Genomic DNA, 17,736 nt, shown 5'->3' with positions numbered 1-17,736 from the left:
TCCACAATAGAAAAAGTAAGGCCATTTCTTTAAAACACACCTTACACAGTATTGTTTATGTTGACAGCTCCAAGCCATCAGACCTGAGCATAAGCTTTGTACACACAGCATTTTAGCATTTAAACTACATACTGTCTGGAGTGTAAAATGGATACATAGTCTACAGAGTCTCCCAGAAAACACAGGAGAGTGCATGGGAGGAAATTAAAGGTCAGCCACCGTCCTGCCACAGAGGCCTCTGCCTTTCTGGTCTTTCTGCTGTGTCCACTGTCTCCCCATGGGAGCACCTGTTTCTAAAGGCCTCTGTGGGCAACTTGTCTCTTACAATTACTAACCTTTGATCCATTATAACGGGTTTAGAGCCTTATATGGTTTTATCCTCTGATGACAATTAAAAGCTATTAAAGATCTGGTCAGTAGTCTTGTGGAAGGGCAGGAGCACTCGTGTGCTGGTCAGACGGCCCGAAGTTCAAACCCTGCCATCGCTACATAGGCACCATTTGTAAAGCGGGACCATCACATGCAAACTGCAGGTGTATTGTCTTGCTCATCGCCCAGGCTGGAGTGCAGTGGCACGATCTCGGCTCACTGCAAGCTCCGCCCCCCGAGTTCATGCCATTCTCCTGCCTCAGCCTCCTGAGTAGCTGGGACTACAGGAGCCCACCGCCACACCCAGCTAATTTTTTGTATTTTTAGCAGAGATGGGGTTTCACCGTGTTAGCCAGGATGGTCTCCATCTCCTGACCTCGTGATCTGCTCGCCTCGGCCTCCCAAAGTGCTGGGATTACAGGCATGAGCCACCGCACCTGGCCCAGTGTGTTCCTTTTATACCTTTTTAATAACTTCTGTATACATGTGGTATAATTTTATTTTAAATTCTCCCTGAAATATTTTTGAAAGTAGGTTGAGCAAAAAGACAACAAATACTGTGTTACCCAATGTAACAGCCTCCGTCACTTGGACACTTTGTAGGCTGAGAAAGGCCGCGTGGATGGGGCTTTACTTTCCTTCTGACCCAGGAATTATTTGGAGTTGGTCACATCGGTGTTGCTGTCTCGAGCCTCCTTTCCACTCATGTCACCCCTCTTCTCGGAACGCCTTCCCAAGCTCTTTCATTTCACTCCTGCTCATCCACACATCCCAATCCTACGCTGCCTCCTCCAGCAATAATGCCCACCCCGTGCGTGGGCCGATGTCCCCTCTGAGTGCCCCATGCATAGGTCGGTGACCCCTCCAAGTGCCCCGTGCATGGGTCAGCATCCCCTCCGAGTGTCCCTAAGCACCTGTCCTCCCTGCATTGGGACCCTGGGCATGTCTGTCTCCCCCACAGCGTGGTGGCCGTTCCTCGTCTCTCTTTTTCCGCATGCTTAAGACAGGTGCTTATCCAGGGTTTTGAGTCCAAAGCAGCTAGAGTAAACGTTGAGTAAGTCAACCTGACCCCCACTGGGGGAGAAAGGGGGATGCATGAGCGGGGTCCCCAGTTTTAATCCATGTGTGTCTCTAAATACTTCCCTGTCTCCCCCTCTCTCTCTGTCTCTGTCTTCCTATCTCTTTGCTTTTTGTCTCTGTCTCCCTCTGTCACACACACATGTGCCCACATGCCCTCTCCCTCTCCTGGTGCAATGCAGGGGTACCCGGGCGTGGAGCACGGCCCCCAGCCAGGCAGCAGTGGGCAGGGCTCCTGGACGGCTCAGCCATGGCTCCTTCCCTGTGCCTCCCTTTTATCTCAGTGAGATTAATGGCACAGGAGATTTTCCCATTATCTTCCTTTGGGCCTGGATTTTTTCCTGAAATAACCTATGTGTTTCTTCATTTCCTTCTGTGCTAAAATTTATTTGTCACATCCTTAACCATTAACCTCCAATTTGAACAGAAAAAAAAATTATCATGCCTGCTGTCTCTAGAATTTCTCAGAAATCAAAGAAACAGTGCCCAGCCTCAGCCCTTCCCCATTCTTTATAATACCAACAAATGATAATTACCATGTTGGAGCTGGGGCAAAGTGAATCCCAGAGTCTCCTTCACTTACTAAAAATTTTGTTTTCATTGGATATTGTTAGTATTTCTTTCTATCTGGTATTCTTACTGAGCAATATATTTAAAAAATAGTTTATTATCTTCAGAAACAGGTGTGCTGAGGTCCTAAACCTGATTGATTTTGATGCAAAACAAGTACCAGGCTGCAGGTGCCTTACACCATATTAGAAAGAAAGGTTGCTGTGGGAAGGTGGCTCGCTGGCTGGCTGCCACCAGGACTCCCTGCTGGGCAGAAGAGAATGGACTCGCCTTCGCTTCCTGGAATTCAGACAAAACTCGGTGGAGGAGCTGGTGGTCCCTCGGGGCCCACACATCACCTCCCACCTCTCCCCTTGCCGGTGGTTCAGGTTTCACAGAATTTAATTTTCTTGGTCACATCCTCCTTGGGCTGGTAAACATTGTCTTATTAAGGCAAAAAATGTCCTGTTCACACTAGAATCTTGGAGAAGCCGGCCTGTGATTGGCATCCTCCGTCGTCGTCCATGAGGGACTGGTGAGGTTGTTATGGTGTCTCCTGTTCGGGGCACTGTTTTCCCCATTTTTCTGATGAGTCACTGAGACCATGTGTTAAAACACATTCTCACCGTCACGTTCTAAGTGTGATTGGCGATGGAGGCGCGTTTCTCTCCCACGATTTGGTGAGCTCTTGACAGCGAGGACGGTGTGGCGTCCCACCTGTTTCGCGGCACTACTGGGTCAATGTCGAATTGGATTTTTAAAATTAAGAGTAAATAGGCTTTTTATTATCTGTCACCAAATGTTTAAAATATAAAGCCATCCCATTGAAATAATGTTGTATGTGTGAGAGATTTAGATTATAAAAGCTTATTTTGGCTGGGTGTGGTGGTGCACACCTGTAATCCTGGCACTTAGGGAGGCTGAGACAGGAGGATTGCTTGAGCCTGAGAGGTGGAGGTTGCAGTCAGCTGAGATTGTGCTATTGCACTCCATCCTGGGTGACAGAGCAAGACCTTGTCTGAAAAAAGAAAAAGGAAAAAGAAGAAAAGCTTATTTTTTAAAGTCACTAAGTTTTGTTATGTAGCAGTAGATGACTTGTATACTGGATATGATATAAATTAAGATTTTACAATATATTTAAACTTCACTTGAGGAAAAAAGGAGCCACATAGTCACTGTTAATAGAAGGGTGATATTGCTGAGCAGAAGGAAAGGAACTAATTTTAAAAGGCAAACAGCAAACAGGAAATCCACTGGGCCCACGTTGCAGTGGGGTCTGCGGGCTGTTCACAAACCCGTCTCCTTGGGTGCCTGCATGTTCTGGCCTCCCTTACAGCAGATGTGGTGGCAAGAGTGAGTGCCAATCAGACTGAAGGCGGGAACCTGAAAATCTCAAAGTCCTCCGTGCCACCTCTTTCTGTCCATGGGGCACATACTCACACACAGCACATTTGCATATTGAAGATGACAGAGCCTCAAAAACCAAGCTTCCTGGTGACCGTGGGCCTGGAGTCCCAGCGCGGCAGCTGCAAGGCTCTGCCCTCCTTGGTGGCTCTGGAGTTCTCCCTGGGCAGCTTCTTCCAGCCACCAGGAGGGGAGGGAAGCCAGGAACGGCTGTGGGCCCCCAACCACATCAGCGGAAAGCACGGTCGCTGTCCACCACGACCTGCTGGAGCACCCCAGCCATCCTGCCCCACTGAAGTGGAAGGGGCTCTGGTCGGCGCCTGCTCCTGGAAACTGCTCTCCACAAAGGCAGGGTGCCGTGGGTCAATGTAGGATTACGACTATAAATCCCAACGGGCTTTGAAATGTTTCATAAAAGCCAATTTGGATCCTTTAAAGACAAACAGAAGAAAACCCACTCGGGGCTCCAGTCTCTCTGTGCACCCAAGGACGCGTGACACCGGGCAGGGGAGCTGTGGGGTGTGTCCTGACCGTCGTCCCCTCATGACAGGGAAGTGGGAAGAGATGTTCCGTTTTGCTCACAGCAGAAGCCGTCATTTACACACCTTCTCCTGGCACCTGCCTGGGAATTGGAAACGATTTCAGGAGCCTTAATTAATGAAGCATCACAACATGCCCGCAGGCTACGTGAGAGTTATTATCCTGGTTTTGCCAGGAGACAGCCGGATGCGGAGGAGTGCGACTCGCCTTTGAAGGTCACCAGGCGCGTTAATGAAATCCCTGGAAGGGTGTCTGCCAACAATGCTTTTATTTTGGCTTTACCCGCTGTTCATCCAGTGCCTGTAAAGCTTTCCCCTGAGTGTTGATTTTCGGAAGGGTGCTTTGCAGGGTGGAGTCAGGGTGGATGAAATGCAGGCCCCCGGGTTTCTGACTCCCTTTGCGTGGTGCAGGTGGGCTGGGACCCTTGATGACCGAGAGCTTAGAAATCAATGGACATAAATTCAGCACTCTTCTTGAATACATATGATCCGTGTTCTATCATGGGTTCTTTTCTAGAACCTCAATTATAACTCTATAAATGAATTCCAATGAGTGTCTTCAAGAGATTTTCAGTGTTCCTTTAATCTCCATGGCACGCTGGCTGCATGTGCCTTGTAACTTCCAAAAACAAAATGGATCGCGATTGTCCAGATCCAAGGGAGATGTTATCACTGGAGATTTCTTAGCCCTCACATTGTATGTGTGTCTCTAGGAAGCAGAGCCTTGGTGCTCGTGCTGATCTTTGTCACAGCCTAGCTCGCACAGTGTGCATTTTATTAAATTCTTTCTGGAATTCTACATGAATAAATATTTTTCTGGGATAGCATAAAAGCTGCTTTCATGACCTATGCAAAGTCTTACTGAACGTGGGATTTTGACACATCCTGGGAACAGAGAACACAGCCCTTTCCTCCCCACTTTGCAAAGGAGGCACTTAAAGCATCAAAGGCCCTTTGGGTTCCTTTGTGGGAAATGTGGCACGTGAGTCCCTGAACGTGACGCTGACGTGCGGACGGTGTGGCAGGTGCACGGCCACACCAGAGCTGCCCCCGAGCCATGCAGGGCAGTGCTGTGGAGGGGATGTTTCATGCGGGGCTCAGAGAGGCTGGGCCTGGAATCCTGAGTCTGTGGAGGCTGCGTGACACTGGGGTGGGGTGGAGGTCATTCAATCCCAAGGCAGAGTTGAGCGTCCCGGATAATGGGAACTGGAGATGCAAGGGCCTGTGCTAAGGATGGAACTCCAGGAGAGCTGGAAAAGCCTCGGATCACGCCTGGCATAGCGCAGGTTCCTGGCAAACGCTGTTCCTTTTCTCCCTCTTTGCTGCACGGTTTTCATGAACGTGGGGAGAGGAAAGATGTCTTCACAGCAATGCGGGAAGAACACAGTCAGAGCGATGAGAATGACACGGACCTCCAGGTACTGAGTTTACCCCCAGTCTCCTGCGGAAGGCATGCATTCGTATCCACAAATAAATCTTAACATTTCCATGTAAACGTACGTCAGAAAAACACGTCTCCCCTGCTGTTTAGGATGAGAATGTTCTAGAGTCTAGAGGTTGTTGGCCATCTCTCTAAGAACCAGCACTTCAGTGAGAGTTTTAAATCATGTATTTCACTTGGTGAGAAACGTGGCATGCGTGAACAGACACCACGTGAGACAGGAGAAACGTGGCACGTGTGAACAGACACCATGTGAGATAGGGAGGATTCAGGACGTGATCTTATTTCAGCATCTATATAAAGGATCAAGTAAAAGTCATATAATTGAAGTTATCTAAACCCCCCACACACCAAATGCGCCCACTTTCTGGTCCGTCTGTCTTGCAGCCTAGAGAGGCCGCATCCTTCCATGCGATGGCCCCGGGCCTGGCACTGTCGCTGTCCCTCGGTGGAGATACCAGGAAGCCCTGGATCACCATGTGACACGTTCTGTACTGAGGTATAAATATGGTTTTATGGGGACACACAGGAGGGAGCTGAGTGTGCTCCTGTGGCCCTGGAGAGCGCTGAGAGGCAGTGCACCCTGCAGAAGCATGGCAGGCACTGAGCATGGGGGACGCCTCAGCGGGCACCTCAGCCACAGTCCTGCCTGTCCACGTGCCCTGCAGAAGCATGGCTGGTGCTAAGCATGGGGTTACCTCAGCGGGCACCTCAGCCACAGTCCTGCCTGTCCACACACCCTGCAGAAGCGTGGCTGGTGCTAAGCACGGGGGACACCGCAGCAGGCACCTCGGCCACAGTCCTACCCGCCATGCGCCCTGCAGGAGTGTGACAGGCACTGAGCACAGGGGACGCCTCAGCGGGCACCTTGGCCACAGTAGATGCCTAGGGCCCCAGGACAAGCATTCGTGTGCGGCAGAGGGGGTAACTAGAATTTACAAAAGGGCAAGACAATCCCCTTATTAAAAATTTAAAATAAAGGCTTCCATTTGCAAAGACTGTCTTGAGAGGCAATATGATGCTGGCCGTGGCTAGCTCATGAAAAGGTGGTGGTGATTCGAATGTCCTAGCGAGCTCCCAGGGGCAGTAACACAGGCCTGAGGCAGGAACGGGGGGAGAGCCTCTTCCCAGGGCTGGGTCGAGCTGTGGCACTCGTGTCTCTCTCAGTGATTCATGCTGAATGACCCAGAGGGGACCCAAGCAAAGGTGGGCAAAGGCTGTTACTGCCCTCTAGACCAGTGCTGCCGGCAGAACATGGGAGCCTCGTGGGTAGCTTTTAATTTGGATTACTGACATGTGAATGTGTACGGTACAAAGAAGTAGGCAAAATTAAGTTTGGTTTTGACCAAATGCAAGATGGCATTTCAGGGGCTCAGAGTGGTGGTGGGTAGCAAGGAGGGCAGCACAGCTCTGGGCTCTGCAGTGGGTGCCCATCCTGACCGTCCACAGAGGCCCCCACCCGAGGCCACCCAGGGTGCTGCACGGATGGTCTGTCTGGCCTCCCTGGATTTTCAGTGGTGTCTCCACCATACAAGTGAATAAACAAGTGTGAAATCCGGAAACAGAGTCTCATGGCCCTTCTTTCACATGTGGATTTCATCTAATGTTTTTCCATAAAATTGTGAGGATGCTTAATAATACTCTTTGTGATACTCTTAGGAATCTTAGGAACGCCAGGTTGCATGAGGTGAGCATAAATGCATATGGAGGAACAGCCCTTGCCAACAGAAACACGGTTTTCAGAATTCGATTGCACCTTCAGCTCAGTAACTAGCAGATTCGTTCCTGCTGGGACATTCATTTTAAAAGCTTGTCTTCTGATGTTGGCTGCAAATTAGAAGCAATAATGCTATTCCCTATCTAATATTTTTCAGTTATGTTTTTAAAGTACTGTGAGCTCCTCAGAATAAAACCAAATGATATCATAATTATTATCATCTACAATTCCCACGGGGCTGCACTTTTAAAGGAGGTCAAGGGTAGATCTGAAGCAACTTTCTTATGTAAGGAAAATTTGAAAATCAACCCAAATGACTTCGTCTTAATCTGCTGGAACTTCCACAACAAAACACCACCGACTGAGCAGCTTAAGCAACAGAAATTAATTTTCTCACCGTTCCGGAGGCTGATCAAGGCGTGGGCAGACCCGGCTCCTGGGGAGGGCCTCTTCCTGGCTGCCTGCTCGCCGTGTCCTCAGGGAGACAGGCTGGTGTCTCTTCCTGAAAGATCCTGATCCATTCAGATCAGAGTCCCCGTCTCGCTACCTTGGTTTACCTTCGTTACTTCCTCACACCAAACGCAGCCACGCTGGGTGTTAGGGTTCAGCATAGGGATTTGTCGGGAAACCAAATTCAGCCCTTAGCAATATTAAAAGCTGATAGCACCCTTACATGTGTGGGTGTCTGTGTGCAAAGTGTGCATATGTGTACAGTGTGTAGATGCACACACACACATACACACACATATACGTGGGCTGGCCCCTGGAGTGGGTAATTGGACCCTGCAGGGGACTGAGGGGAAGGGTAGGAAGGGGGGCCCTGGACTGGATTTGACCAGACGCGTTTTCTCTCCCTACACTGGCATTTGTTTGCACGGCTGAAATGCGGCTCTGCCCGCCCCAGATGCATAACAGGAGTTGAATGCCATCTTTCCTCTGCGAAGCACCTGGGGACATAGAGCCGTGCTCAGTACCTATCAAGCACTGACCATCCCCCTTGTCCCTGTTCCTGACGCGAAGCAGACCCTGCCGGGTGTGGGGTCAGCACAAATTGGAGTTGGTGGCGAGGGGGCCAGTTTTTGGTGAGAACCCAGAGTCCAGCTTTGAGGTTCACCTGCCCAGCGTCTAAGCTGCAGCTTCCTGGACGTCGGCCTAGGAGATGGGGACAGCGGCATCCCTCATGTTTTCTGAGACTGCACCATGAACAGGACAGGCCCCACATCCAGGGACACAGCACAGGAACAGCGAGAGCAGCCCCTGAAATAAGTGTGTGCAGCGTGTTGCAGTTCTCTTCATTTTCTATGTATGATTTCATCCTTATCTTATTATCTAAGCGAATATTTCCAGCCAGCGAGGCCGGGTAGATAAACCCTAGAGCCTGCTGCGTGAACTGAGCTCAGCATCCTCCCTGCAGCTCGGCGTCCACTCTGCGCTTGTCTGGTGGGGCTCAGCACCCTCACCTGTGGGAAGCGGCCCTGCCTGGCCCCATGTGGCTTCCAGCTCCTGGCTGTGCGGCCTCTGCAGCTGAGTAACAGAGCTGCCCACCCCCCTACCCTCCTCTGGCCATGGAAGAGGCCAGGCCGTTTCTCACAGGTAGCGTGGCAGTGTCCCATGGCTAGCCAAGCCCTTCTGGCTCCCCCAGGGCTGCAGGTCCTCTGAGCTTGAGGTCTTTCTCCAATCAATACCTGACATGGGAGCTAGACCTGAGCCCTCCTGCAGGACTCTGTCCTGACAGCAGCATATCCTGCCCCTTCCATGGAAACTGCTGTCTTCTCCCCTAGAGGCCTCCGCCTGGACATCATGCCCCGAGCTCCGGGGCCTAGGAGGCACAGGAAAAGCTCATCTCTGCTGCAAGCTCTGTTCTCAATAGCAACTGATCGGTTTTGAAATTTAGGACACCCTCCAACCTCCACTTTTTTTTTTTTCTTAAAGTGTTTTTTTGAAGATGATCAGCTCAAGGTAGGTCTGAGGCTCATGCTGGACATTGAGTACGTGACACCCAAGCTTTCACTGTTTTTCTTGCTGTCGCTATCCTGATGGTCCCGATCCTGCCCATGTATGGGCGTCCCTGCCTGATGGATGCTAGGAGAGGGTGGAGGATAAGGAAGGGCCCAACATAAGCTTCACATTTTACACATAAACAAGGCGGAGATGATTCCAGGTTGGGATGAGTCCTGCAGAGGATGTCAGGAGGCCTCTGATGTTTGAAGGAGGCTCTGGGCTTGTTCTTGCCACAGTGCCCCTCTCTTCCCACGGCAGCAGAGCCATGGCCGGTTCCATTTCCTCATTCCTCAGGGAAGGGCTGTGACCACAGCAGAGACAGTGGTGGGAGGCCCCCTCAACGCAACACAAGGTTTATGCCAAGGTCCCGCTGTTCACAGCTCTAATTCAGGTGTTTTCCAAAACCTCAGGCTGTAACTCGCCTCCTTCTGCTGTGCCTTTGGTAGATTCAGAAAAACATGCATGTCCTTGGAGACTCCATCGCTGCAGGAATCATTTCTTAGCTGTCGGCCGCAGGCTGCGAGGATGGACCTTCGTAAGGACACAGATGGTTGGATGTTCCTGGACTCCACCTCACAGGGGAGTGAGTGTCCTTGGAAGAGGAAAAAGCCAATGAACAAAAAGGAGAAGGGGGCCGGGCACGGTGGCTCATGCCTTTAATCCCAGCACTTTGGAAGGCTGAGGCGGGCGGATCACAAGGTTGGGAGATCAAGACCATCCTGGCTAACACAGTGAAACCCCATCTCTACTAAAAATACAAAAAAATTAGCTGGGCGTGGTGGTGGCACCTGTAGTGCCAACTACTCAGGAAGCTGAGACAGGAGAATCACTTGAACCTGGGAGGCGGAGGTTGCAGTGAGCCTAAATGACGCCATTGCACTCCAGCCTGTGCAACAGAGTGAAACTCCATATCGAAAGAAAAGAAAAAGGAGGAAGGGGAAGAGGAGTGTTTTCCTCCAAGATTTCCCATGGAAGGGAAGGAGCTCTGACCTGGAAATAAGATCTGAGCTTCACAGACCCTGCTGGGCTGTGCACTGCCCTGGTCTTATGCATTAGCTTTAATGGGTTATTTATTTTTTAAAGGTGTAACCCTCTGTGAATGGAGAATAAGTAGAAAGCCCTCCGTCCATGCCTCTGAACACACTCCTAACTCCCCAACACTCAGGAGTCCGCAGGAAGCCCTAAGGCCCAGGGTCTCCTTGGGAGGAGTGGATGCCTCCTCCCTGGTGTTTTTTCCTCTGGTCTCTGGGGTTTTGCTTCTCACAGGGGCTAAATTAGTCCTGCATCTGGTGCTCGCCCAACACTGCGTTGTGCTGAGGAGAAGGCGGGACTCTCAGGAGGCACCCTGCAGGCCTGGCTGGCCTGCCCCTGAGCGGAGCCCAGGAGGTGGAGGGAGATGGGGTTTTGAGGCCATTTGCCTCCCTCGTAAATGGAGCTGCTGATGCACTCTCACAGAAGGGAAGAGGTAATTTTTCCATTTGTGAGGAGAGTGCAGACCCTAGAAGGCTGCTTAGCCACTCAACCTCTCCCAGACAGCTCATTTCTCAGACTGCAAAGGTCAGCAGCAGAATCAGGGCAGAGGGGTTTTACTGCATTCTTCAGTGCAGAGGCCATTTTAATATTCATGAAATTGCAACTGAAACCACTGGAAGGTTTCATAAGAGCAGGCCAGAGTGTCCTTGAAAGGAACTAAGAGATGACAGATTTTGTGTCCACACTGGACTCTTCCTCAAGGAGCCCTGGGCATGGGCTACGGAGACACAGGACACCGGCCACTGTGGCTCCATACCCAGGGTGGCAGGTGCAGCCAGCCCTGATGATGAAGACGACATGGATCTCTCACTCTGGAAGCCCTTGCACCTGACAGAACGAGGAGGAATTTCAAGTGCCCAGGTTTCACGTATAGAGAAAGTTGTACACGAGATTTTAAAAAGAATGACAACCCACCTGTTCCAAAAACAGGCACTAAACACTGACAGCAAAGGCGGGAGATGTAAGGAAAATAGCTTCCATAATGATTTGTGGGCAACAACATTGGGTCTTAATGCAGTTTTGTTTTAAAAGAAGAAAGTAGGATAAGAAAAAAGATGGGTGCAGTTGTTCTTAATCCAATAATAATTAAATTGATATGGTTGTACCTTAAGGATAAATACAGTGTGGAAGTACTTCTGATGGAGTGGGAGGAGAGAGAATGAAGGAAGATGATCGATAAAAGCAAGAAGGGTAATTTATCGAAAGCTAAGTACCCCTTGCTACATGAACATTTTGGGGTCCTGTACTTATAAATCCGTATTTTGTGGATCACCATCAATTATAATAAATGCTAAGCACCCCTCAGTACTGCACAGGATAAGCTGAAAAGCACAATCTGTGTTCTCTGCAATCGCACTTGACATAATCGTCTGTCATTCATATATATAGCGCATAAGGTAATAATCATATATATACCCAGCTGAAGTAACACAGATATGAGTTGGACAAATACAGCTAAGAATAACTGTGCAGGAGGTGTCACATTTGGTTTCCACCTTTGTAGGGGCTGGCAGGTGACCCCACCTGGAAGTTATCCCAGGAATATCTCTCGGGAGCATCAGAGTGGCCTGGGTAAAAAGCTTGCTCCGCCACTTCCCATTCAGTGACCTAAGCAAGTGACTTCTTGACTCTGAGTTTAGCTTCCTTCTTTAAAAAATGAAAGTAGCATCTCTCAATGTTAGGGAGTTGTGAAAATGAGAGACAGCATATGTGAGGTGTTCGGCCTTCCACAGGTCCCCATCTTTAGTGGCTGTTGTTTCTGGGATTTTGTGGGGCTACTGAAGTTATGATCTTCAGCATTATTTTGTTTGGTTTAGATAATTCATATGTTTATTTTTCATTTGGCTTAAAAGAAATTAGTCCTTACAGTTTTCATGAGATGTAAACCCCTTACAGTCATCCCTGGGTGTCTATAAGGACTTTATTTATACATTTTTGTGTTTTTCTGTTCTGTCTGTGTAAGGACGAATGCAGGGTCCTCATCTTTGCGTCACCCAACTTGAAACTCAGGCCAGAGAAATTAGGGACATTGTTTGAAACACTGCAGGCCTCCAGCAACCTGCCAGGACAAAAATTACCCTGAAAACATACCGTAAACACTGCAGGCCTCCGGCAACCTGCTGGGACAAAAATTACACTGAAAACATACCATATACCACCTAAAGCCTGGGAGCAGAAGCTGGGAGAGTTCCTTCAGTAACATCAGGACATTCGAGATCACCTGTGTAACCACAGCTACCACCCCACTCAACAGCAGATGATTGAAAGTTCTTCCTGTAAGGTCAGGAACAAGGCAAGTGTGCCCTTGCCTGCCCTCTACTTATGTGCTTTTATAAATGGGATTGTTTTCTTATTTTCCTTTTATACTGTTCATTCTGATAGTATAGGGAACACCTACTAATTTTTGCATGTAATTTTGTATCCAGACACTTTGCTGAATTCCTTTTATAGAACAGGAAATGCCACTTCTATTCATCATAGTAGAAGTCCTAGATAGATAAATTGGGCAAAAAAAGAGAAAAAATAGAAAATCATCCAAATTGGAATGAAGTAAAATTATTATTTGCAGATGACATAATCTTATATTAGAAAACTGTAAAGATTCCCACACACATACAAAAGGTTATAAAAAAGGAATTCAGCAAAGTGTCTGCATACAAAATTAACACACAAAAATCAGTAGTGTTTCCATATACTATCAGAATGAACAATTTAAAAAGAAGTAAATAATTGCATTTATAATAGCATTAAAAAAATTCTTAGAAATAAGCTTAACTAAGGAGGAGACAGACTGTATGCTGAAAACTATAAACTGTTGCTATAAGACATTAAAGACACTAATGAATGGAAAGACGGCTGTGTTCATGGATTGAAAGGCTTACTATTGTTAAGATGTCAGAACTACTAATAGTGGGTTTTTGAGAAATAGAAAAATCCACCCTAAAATTTATATGAAATTGCAAGGGATCCCAAATACTCAAAACAATCTTGAAAAATGAGAACTAAATTGGAGTCTCACACTTCCTGATTTCAAAACTTACTACAGAGCTATGATAAGCAAAATAGTGTGGTAAGTGCTGGTATAATCACAGACATCTAGACCAATGGAACAGAATAGAGAGTCCAGAAATAAACCCTGGTGTATATTGTCAAATAATTTCTGACAAGGGTGCCAAGATCATTCAATGGAGAAAGAACAGTTTTTTCAATAAATTATGTTGGAGAAACTGGGTAGCAACATATAAATAATGAAGTTGAACTTGTACCTTATACCACGTACAAACAATACTCACAGATAAAAGACCTAAACATAAGAGCTAAACCTATAAGACTCTCAGAAGAAAACAGAGAGGATAAGCTTTATGACATTGGACTTGACAGTGATCTTGGATACCAAAAGTACAAGCAACCGAAGAATAGACACATAATTTAGATGTCATAAGAATTCAAGCTTGTGTCCATTAAAGGACACTTTCAGCTGAATGAAAGGGATGGAGTGGGAGTAGATATCAAATCATATATCAAAATTCAAATCGTATATCGATCTGAAAATGGACTGAGATCTACACTAAATAACTACAACTCAACAGCAAAATAATCTGATTCAAAAATGGGCGAAGGACTTGGATATTTCTCTAAGAAGATTTACAAATGACCAATAAGCACAGCAACATCACTAATTATTAAGGCAATACAAAGCTAAACCACAAGGAAATGTCAACACACATTAGAGTGGTCATTGTAAAACAACAACAACAGAAAGAAGAGAACAGGTGTTGGCAAGGATGTGGAGAAGTTAGAAACCTTGTGCATTTCTGGTGAGAATATAAAAAGATGTTCCCATCATGGAAAATGATATGGTGAGTCCTCAAAAAATAAACATGGAATTTTCCTATGCTCCAGAAATTTCACTCTGGCCGTACACCCAAAAGAAGTGGAAGCAGGGCTCAGATAATCGTATATTCACGTTCAAGCAGTAGTAGTTACAGTAGCAAAGGTGGAAGCAGCCCGTGTGTACAACAGACACGTGAATGGATGGATAAGCAAAATGGCGCCTAGACGGGTCAAAGAAGAACATTTAGCCTTAAAAAGAAAGGAGATTCTGACACATGGCACAATATAGATGAACCCTGAAGACATTCTACCAAGTGAAATTCTCCAGTCACAAAAAGAGAGTGACTGTGATTCCACTCACATGAGGTACGAAAGCAGTCAGATTCATAAAGACAAAGTAGAAAGGAGGCTGCTGGGGACTTGGGGCTGGAGAGAAGAAGAACTAGGTAGTTAGAAATGGGCACAGAGTTTCAGATGAGGAAAAGGACACGTTTTGGAGATGATGGTGGCACCATGGTGTGAATGTCCCTAACACACCACAGAACTACACACATGAAATGGTTAAGATGAATATTTTACCACCGGTTTTCAAAAAAGCACCCATGTACATGGGGGAACGCACAAAGCTATGCACACACGAGGTCAATGTGTGCAGAAAAGGCCTAAGAAGATCCATAACTTTCACCTCAAGCTGGTCCCTGGGCTCGCTGCAAGCCAGGCGACATGTAGAAGTGCCTCAGGACAGAGTGCCTGCAGAGAATGGGAAAGGTGTGTTTGTCTTTTGGTTTGTAGCTCTTGGCATTTAATGAAATATCTGTCATCAGACGAGCTTGAAACAAGCTAAGAAACAGACTCCAGTGACTGCACACAGCAAATAATACAGTGTTTTCAAAAAATAGTTTGGAAAGTCACTAAACAGACTATACCAGCCTTCAACAATCAAAAACAGCCAAACCAGAACAGCACGTTCTAATATCCAAGTGTCCAGTTGCCAACAAAAAAATTAGAAGACATACAAAAAACAGGAAAGTATGGCTCATTCAGAGCAACAAAGCAAATCTTTTTTTTTTTTTTTTTTGGAGATGGAGTTTCACTCTTGTTGCCTGGGCTGGAGTGCAATGGTGTGATCTCAGCTCACTGCAACCTCTACCTCCTGGGTTCAAGTGATTCTCCTGCCTCAGCCTTCCAAGCAGCTGGGACTACAGGCATGTGCCACCAGGCCAGGCTAATTTTGTATTTTTAAAAGAACGAGGTTTCTCCATGTTGGTCAGGCTGGTCTTGAACTCCCGACCTTGGGTGATCTGCCTGCCTCGGCCTCCCAAAGTGCTGGGATTACAGGCATGAGCCACCATACCTGGCCCCAAATAATATTTTTTAAAGCTTTCTTAAATATGCCCCAAAACTAAAGGACACTGGAAAACAATGTATGAAGAAAATGAAAATTAAAGAGATCAAATTAAAACAAAACAAAAAAAAAACAGACAATCTGGAGAAAAATAAATGAAAAATTTACTATAGAGCTTCAGCAGCAGATTTGAGCAGGTAGAGGAAAGAGTCTACAGATAAATATGGGACAAATGAAATTGTGGAGCCTGAGGAGCAGAAAGAAAAAGAAAGAAGAACTGGGAGCCAAAACCTGAGGGCCTGTGGAACATCATCGCGCTGATCAGCCTACACATTACGAGAGTCTCAGAAAAGGGAAGAGAGAAAGAAATGAAAAGAAAGAATATTTGGAAAAATAAAAGCCAAAAACATCCAAAATTTGAGGAAAGATATGAATATATAAATCTAAGAAGCATAATGAACTTCAAGTCAGATAAACATGAAGAGCTTTGCAAAAGACACGTTATAATCAAACCAGTGAGGGATAGAGAAAATCCCAAAAGCCACAGAAGAGAAGTGACTCATCACACACAAAGGATGATTATTTATTTTTCAGAAAAAGCTTCTCTCTTGGTTTCTCTAGAAACCATGGAAGATGAGAATGGGATAATAAAGTTCTTAAAAAAAAATCAAGAAGTTTATAGTCAGTACAACTATCCTTCAAAATGAAGGAAGAAGTAAGACATTCCCAAATAAATGAAACTTGAGACTTGCTCTACAAGAATGCTAAAGGGAATCTTGCAGATTGATGTAAAAGGACAGCAGCAGTAGCTCAAAGCTATGTGAAGTAAAAGGTCTTCAGTAACAGTGAATACATGGATAACGAGGAAAACCAACAATGTTATGTACTTGGTTTGTAACCCCGCCTTTTGTTGCTACAGAAATTAAAAAATGAAAGCATAAAAGATAAGAATACATCACGTTACTGTGCACTCAATGTGTAAAGGTGAAACCTGTGACAGGACGGGCGCCGTGGCTCACGCCTGTAATCCTAGCACTTTGGGAATTCAAGGCGGGCAGATTGCTTGAGGTCAGGAGTTCAAGACCAGCTTGGCCAACATGGTGAAACCCTGTCTTTACTGAAAACACAAAAATTAGCCAGGCATGCTGGTGGGTGCCTGTAATCCCAGCTACTTGGGAGGCTGAGGCAGGAGAATCGCTTGAACCACTGTAAACCAGCCTGGGCTACTCCATCTCAAAAAAAAAAAAGATGAAACCTGTGACAGCAAGGGAGGAATGGAGCTGTTATAAATCTGGGGTTCTATGTTTAATCCTAATATTCTAAATTTATCTTCAAAGAAAGTATTTTAAAATATATACGCAACAGGAAACAAAAGGGAAATCAAAATAGTTCACTCCAAAAAAATCAACAAAAAAGACAATAATTAAGAAAACCAAGGACAGAAAGCCTTGACAGAAGGGTCTATTTCACCAGGGAGATATAATGATTTTAAAGATATATGTACCAAAATCAAAAACAGAGTCCCAAAATATGTGAAGCAACCATTGATAGAATTGAAGAAAGTAAGGGGTAGTTCTCCAGTCATAGTTGAAGGCTGGAATGAACCACTTTCAATAGTAGGCAGGACATCTACACAGAAGATTAACAAAGAAACATGGGGCTTGGACAGACACGTATAGAACCATCCACCTGACAACAATGGAAATACACATTTTTCTCAAGTGTACATGAAACATTGTCCACAATAGGCCAAATGTTAGGCCAAAAGACAGGTCTCAATAAATTGTAAAAGATTAAAATCATACAGAGGTTTTTTTGTTTTTTTTTTTTTTTAGATGGAGTCTCATTATGTCACCCAAGCTGGAGTACAGTAGTGCGATCTCGGCTCACTGCAACCTCTACCTTCTGGGTTCAGGCAATTCTTCTGTCCCAGCCTCCTGAGTAGCTGGGACTGCAGGCACCCACCACCACACCCACCTAATTTTTGTCACAGTAACATTTTAGCCACAATGACATTAATAACAGGAGGAAAACTGGAAATTTGACAATGGGTCAAAGAAGAAATTACAAGATAAGTTAGGAAATACGTATTTAGAGATAATTGAAAATGAAAACACAACATACCAAAACTTATAGATGGTTACAAAGGCTGTGCTCTGGGGAAAATTAATAGCCTATGTTTAAAAAGAAGAAACAGCACAGATAAATAACCTAATTTTATACCACAATGAACGAGAAGAAAGCTGTCAGACGGAATTAACACAGAGTAGAAAAGAGATCATTAAATTAAATTTTAAAAATAGAGTATCAACAAAACTGAAGTCGGTTGGTTGAAAAGACCAAAATATTGACAAACCTTTAATGACACTGACAAAGAAAAAAGAAGACATAACTAAAATTGGAAAGGAAAGTGGGGACATTACTACCG

General features: G+C 46.1%; 1 long non-coding RNA gene across 1 annotated transcript; it reads right to left on the bottom strand.

Annotated features, from left to right (window-relative positions):
* Positions 1-4,188: 4,188 nt before the first annotated feature.
* On the bottom strand, positions 4,189-9,466 carry LOC105530876. Its single transcript, XR_001004702.1, has 3 exons — positions 7,494-9,466; positions 5,199-5,379; positions 4,189-4,362 (listed from the first exon to the last, which is right to left on the bottom strand). It is a non-coding gene; the product is annotated as an uncharacterized LOC105530876 (long non-coding RNA).
* Positions 9,467-17,736: the final 8,270 nt, after the last annotated feature.

This window comes from Mandrillus leucophaeus, unplaced genomic scaffold (genome assembly GCF_000951045.1).
Source record: "Mandrillus leucophaeus isolate KB7577 unplaced genomic scaffold, Mleu.le_1.0 Scaffold85, whole genome shotgun sequence".
NCBI classification, from domain to species: Eukaryota; Metazoa; Chordata; class Mammalia; order Primates; family Cercopithecidae; genus Mandrillus; species Mandrillus leucophaeus.
Note: the sequence above shows the minus strand (reverse complement) of the source record. Positions and strands in the feature narration are given on the sequence as shown.